This window comes from Thermobia domestica, chromosome 14 (assembly GCF_964235325.1).
Source record: "Thermobia domestica chromosome 14, izTheDome1.hap1.1, whole genome shotgun sequence".
Classification (NCBI taxonomy): domain Eukaryota; kingdom Metazoa; phylum Arthropoda; class Insecta; order Zygentoma; family Lepismatidae; genus Thermobia; species Thermobia domestica.
The window spans coordinates 175626433-175632432 of record NC_137467.1 but is presented as its reverse complement, the minus strand read 5'-3'; the positions used below and the strand labels follow the sequence as shown (position 1 = coordinate 175632432).

Here is a 6000-nt window from a genome sequence, read left to right as displayed (position 1 = left end):
TCACCATCTATTAAAAACTGGAAACGTAAATAATTGTATCGTTTACGGTCGAAAATAAATACACAAAATTTTGACTAAGGATATACCTTTAAAGATACATTGACGGAAATGGAAATCCCAACACCAGGAAGGAGTTATGCTAGGTCAGTGAAACTTACACAGAATATCTGTAATCATGTACATGTGTTATTACATTGGTTCAAATTTGAAGTTCAGAACTTACATAATACAGGTGGACGACAAGACGAAAGTGGACGATATTCGACTTTAGCATTCAGTGTATTCACCGCCTTGTTGAATGTAGGTATCCACACTAGCAGACAATCGATCGTAGAGGTGGCGCATGTCATTTTGTTTGTCGCGTTTCACACTTGCTGCACCTGTAAGATGAGATCGGCGATGGTCGTTGCTAGTTGAGGATGAGTCCGGAGGCGTTATCCAATCATCTGTCACACATGTTTTATTGGAGACAAATTTGGGGATTTTGCCGGCCAAGGTAACACGTTAACTTCTTGAAGAGCACGTAGAGTTTCAGCTGTGGTATGAGGACAAGCATTATATTGTTGAAACAGACCATCTTCCATAGCGTTCATGAACGGGAAAACAACGGGTCTGATCACCATTGTAATGTAGATATGCGCTCTCATGGTGTTAGGAATAATCACTAGTGAGGTCGTGTGGTCATACGAAATCTCTCCCTAAACCATAATGCCCGATCTCGGATCGGTATGACGACAACTAATGAAGCTTGGCAACAAACTTACATCAGGCCACCTCCTGACTCGTGTACGTCCATCAATGGTACCCAGGCAGAAAGGCTCTCGCCGTGAATACCGCAGAATTCCATTTTGCCCTCCAATGGACTCTCTCGCGACACCACTGTAGGCGGTTATTACGGTGGGTAGCAGTAAACGCCAAACACTTCACAGTACGTCTAGAGCGGAGCCCACATTCCAGTAGACGATTCACAACAGTTCTTGTGCTGACGCCAGGTCTCACTGCAGTTCAAATTTCAGCTTCATACGCCCTCCGATCCGCCAGGGCCATCGTGGAGATATGCTGAACCTTTCTTTTTCCAGTGGACCTTGAAGGACTGGAAACCAGTCTTCTGGTAGTTGTGACTTCCGGGGCCATCGCTGCCAACAGTTGTATACCCTGGAGACCTCTCGACCAATTCTTGCTGCGATGTCACGAAATAAAAATCCACCCTAACGCAGCTCTATGACACGGTCCCATTCGAACTGTGTTAATTGCCAAAAAAATTTAGTTGTTGTCTTCGAGGTATTCTGCACACTCTTTGCACACATTACCGTAAACTTGTACAATGACACTACTGTTTCTCACTAGCGTAGCACGAGTATAATGGCTCAACCCATTCGGCATTTACATGGCAGTACACGCGCGTCTTTGGAGTTTTGACCTTGTAACTGGTGTCACTGGAATAAAACATAAAAGTGGATATTCTGCGTAAGTTGCATTCACCGAGCGTAACTCCTCCTTGGTATTTAGTTTTCCATTTCCGTCAGCGTAGTTTGCAAAGTAGAATAAGAATTGTGAAATATGGTTTGAGGCTATTACGTAAAATATTTAATTTGTAAAGTGTTCTAAATATAGTTGATAGACAAAAAATCTAAAAAACATTTCATACAGGACACGTACGTTTGGCCCTCCACTGTACAACACGTGTTGCGGTTGACGATCGTTTTTTGTTTTCAATGTGTCATGTCGATCTTCCTCTTCCGTCAGCAGAAACCAGTTCACTTGTGAGTGTCGTGGTGTGAAAGTGATGCGGTAAAATGGGCGACCTGACAGACTTCCAAAGAGGCATGATCGTTGGTGCCCGTCTGGTTGGAGCTTCAGTGGCAACAGTGGCGAACATTATTGGGGTATCGAAAGGCACTTTGTCCAATGTCACGAAGACATACACAATTCATGGGCAAATGATGTCTGCAAAGCAAAGAGTGGTCGAAAACCAATCCTGTCAGATAGGGACCGGAGGGCATTAAAACGGATTGTAGCAGCTAAAAGATGACAACTGCAATGAAAATTACGTTTGATCTCAATTACGGCCTACAGAGCCCGATTTCATCGAAAACAGTGTGACGGGCTCTTCATAAAATGAAAATTCATGGCAAGGTCGCTATCGCCAAACCCCTGGTCACAACACTAAATGCCCAGAGTCGTATCCAGTGGTGCAAGGACCACAAGGCGTGGACTCATGAGCAGTGGAAACACGTAATGTGGTCCGATGAGTCGACTTTCACCTTGTTTCCAACAACCGGTCGTGTTTACGTATGGAGAACACCGTAGGGGGCCTATGATACAGATTGTCTTCTCCCAACTGTAAAGCATGGTGGTGGTTCTGTTACAGTATGGACAGTGATATCGTGATTTTCTGCAGGTCCCATCACAGCCCTGCATGGAATGATGAACGCTAAGGCAAATGAGGCCATTTTGGGGGACCAGGTTCTACCCCTGGCCCAAATATTGTTCCCTGATGGTGATGGCATCTACCAAGGTTATTTGGACCCTGTCACGCTGCAAAAACGGTAACCCATGGTTTAAGGAGCATGCCCAGGACTTATCACACCTCCCCTGTGTCCCACAATCAAAAGATCTGAACATCATTAAGCATTTGTGGTCTGAGTTAGAAGGGCATGTTCGGTCTCATTACCTTCCATCAGCATCTCTTACCGAACTGGAACATGTTTTGCAGGAACATTGGTACAAAATTCCACACACCACGATTCAGAAGCTGTATACGTCGATTCCACGTCGGATCCAAGGAAAAGGAGGCTCAACACTATACTAGGCATGATTTTCACTTTTGCAAACGTTTTAGATTTTTTGTCTAATCCCTGTATATTCAGCTATTAACACAATACTTTAATGTATAGCTGAAACTGATTTTTTGTTGCCGCTTGAAGTATTTTTTTTTACCCTTAGTTGTTGAAGTGAGGTTCCACGGACACCGAACGCCTTTTTTCTTCTCCCTCTAGCAAACAATTGACCTTGAATACGTGCCACTCCCAGTCCTTTTTCGCTCGCAATTGGCTACAAGTAGCTGTAGAGTTCAGATTTCTAAGCGTCACTGTTACGTTTCCTTGCAGTTAGGGAAGTCCCAGGGACCACACGTCACTAATTGTGTTAATATTTTATTCCAGGGCAGTGTTCATGAGTTGAGTTGATTTTCAGTTTTAACGTCCCTTTCAGCAGCGAAGCTATGTGAGACGGGACCTACTGATCAACGTGGAATCCGAACCATATGAGCCCCCGCCGGGAATCGAATCCTGGTCTCCCACGCCAAAGGCGCGCACGCAAACCGCTTAGCCATGAAGGATCTTGGCAGTGTTCATATTTTATGCATTTTGAAAACTTTCGTTCACCTTTTTCGTTCAATATATTTGACACACCTGGCTCATCTAATGTGAATGTGTATGATTCTGAATAAATGGTCGAAGAGGCTCCCACGTAAAGTGGAATAATTTCACTCTGTCATGCATCACACCATCAATAAACCGCAATTTCATAGTTTTGCTAGGGTTCTAAATTCATTCCATCGTTTTCACATCCTTGACTACCCTGTATATCTGATATGCAACATACAATTTAGGCGACTCAATTTATAAGACCCATCTAAACTACTGTACGTCCCAACAATTATGAGGAAAAAAGATAAAAACATAAGGCCTTCAAATAATATATCTTTCAAGTCTAAAAAGGAAAAGAGCTCAATTTATTGTACATAGCTTTTTTCTTTTACAGGTTGCCCTAGAAGAGCATTTTTGCCATTTTCATTGCAGTTTTCGATGCAGGAATTTTCGGTGGAGATTTCAATATAAATAACTGCTGAAATTCCATCAATCTCCTACTTGTTTTCCCGTATTCAATATCAAAAATATATGGGCTGCATATCATTGCGGAAATGGCCTTTGTTATATCTTCCGCATTGCAAATTAATTCTTCTTCAACATATATATTGAAGGATTGTTCACTCCAGATATCTTGGTTTTCACTAATTATCTGAGCCTCACCAGGTACAACCTGCGGTAAAGAGCTAAAGTTAAGAACATGCAAATCATAACACAACAACATTAGAAAGAGAATAGTTTAAAGCTGAACGTAATATTTAACAGTTTACTACCAAGAAATTTATTTCTCATTCATCAATATAACTTTACAAACGTTTTTGTAAAAAATAGTTGAACATTTTTTATTACATGAGTGAAAAACTGCGACACGACCGGGGATCGAACCTCGAGCCTCGCTTCCAGAGCTTTATATGCTGATGTCTTACACATATATGCAACCAGATCAATCACCAGTCAGACACTATTCTTCCATTTTTATGCTGCGATGTTCCTACCATCTAGTAGAATACGTCACCTGCATGCCAACTCACGCCAAATTAATTTTTTAAGAGTGACAAACTGCAGACAGTGTAAGATTAAGTGTCTGGATAATGGTTGGACCGGTAGCATAATGGATAAGACATCAGCACGGGAGGCTGAGAATTTGGGTTCGATCCAAAGTCGGTCAGAATTTTTCACTCTTATAAAATTAATTTCAATCTACACAGTACCATAGTGCCTAAATTCGGGATTTCGTTTTTCATTTCTTGGACAGTTGAACATAATTACAATACCAAATTTAAAAGCAATAATCATGAAAATGAATCACTAATTCAGTTTCAAGTTACTACTGAGCCGTGCTGATTCTTGCTTTTCTGTCAGCGACGAAAATATCAGTGGAATAAGCTTCTTCAAAAGCATTGACAAAGTATAATTGTAAACGGGAGAGAAATAGTTTTCAGTAGACACTCGGAATAAGAAAAACGAACAATATTTTTAAGATAAATATTTAAGGGGGAGCTAATATATACTTAATTTTAATTTAAACACCTGAAATAAAATTTTAGGTATAACTCTAGATTTAATAATAAGTCATTAAACGACACAAGGAATCTTAATTCCACAAATAAACACGTAAGCAAGTAAGTACTGATCAAATTCATTACAAGTTAACGTTAACATTAAATACTTGCTTCAATACTACAACTTTATCATCAGTCACGAATCTTATATAGGGCATAAGAAATTGATAAATAATAAGAATTGTCAATATACCTAAAAAAATGAAATCTTTAAGTTTTACGTCCCACGATTGTGTCGGTTAGACTAAAGGAGACGGATCGATATAGCTAGTAAGATTTGTACCTGAATGTAATCCAAGACAGGTCGCAACAAAAGCAACTATATGATAGTCAGTATAAAATGCTGCTTCACTTTGTATATCAACAGAAGTTTTAAATATATTAATAACCTGAGTTTTAGTACTGTATTCAGAGTGGCGAGCTATAAACATTCCTAACATTTCCTGATTTTTCTCTCTCTACCACAGAAATGACAATAAAATTATTAAAAAAAACGCACTGCCGAATGAATTTTATTACTTTCATGGCGTAGGTTAGTTGGATCACACCGTAAGTCAACTTTCTTTCTTTTCATTAATTTTCTCATATATTTTTCTTTCTCCGAAGATGGGGCTATAGCTCCGAAAGCTTACGCAATGTTATTTTGTAAGCTTGTCATGCAAGTACGTTTTTAACCGTCTTTGTATTTACCCATACTGAGTATTATATATAGTTTAAAACATACTTACGTAAGAGACGGCACGAAACGCTCTAAAAAAAAAGATGGCGTAGGCTTACGCAAGCACAGCTTCTTTTCAGACAGACAGGAAAAAGAAGAGATAAGAAAAGGACAGAAACAAAGTGGACTTATGGCGTGATCCAAGAATTCGGATCAATTACCGTGCACCGCTTTGTATATACATATACCTGGTTTCTTTTGTTCTAACCATGGCGATTGCACTTTCGAAAACATAGACGCGTTACGTCTAGTTGTACGTCATTGAGAAGGAATCATAACACCCTGTACGGACTGCAAAATCTCAGCTTAGTTATTTCTTATAACAAACAAATCTAAATCACGAGGAGTC

The 6000-nt window shown here is 40.0% G+C and overlaps 1 long non-coding RNA gene across 1 annotated transcript in view; it reads right to left on the bottom strand.

Moving 5' to 3' along the window:
- Positions 1–3739: 3739 nt before the first annotated feature.
- Positions 3740–6000, bottom strand: part of LOC145670754 (uncharacterized) — a 40849-nt gene continuing 38588 nt past the window's right edge. Inside the window, exon 3 of the long non-coding RNA XR_014128412.1 lies at positions 3740–4044. This is a non-coding gene — a long non-coding RNA (uncharacterized LOC145670754). The remainder of the gene's footprint in view (positions 4045–6000) is intronic.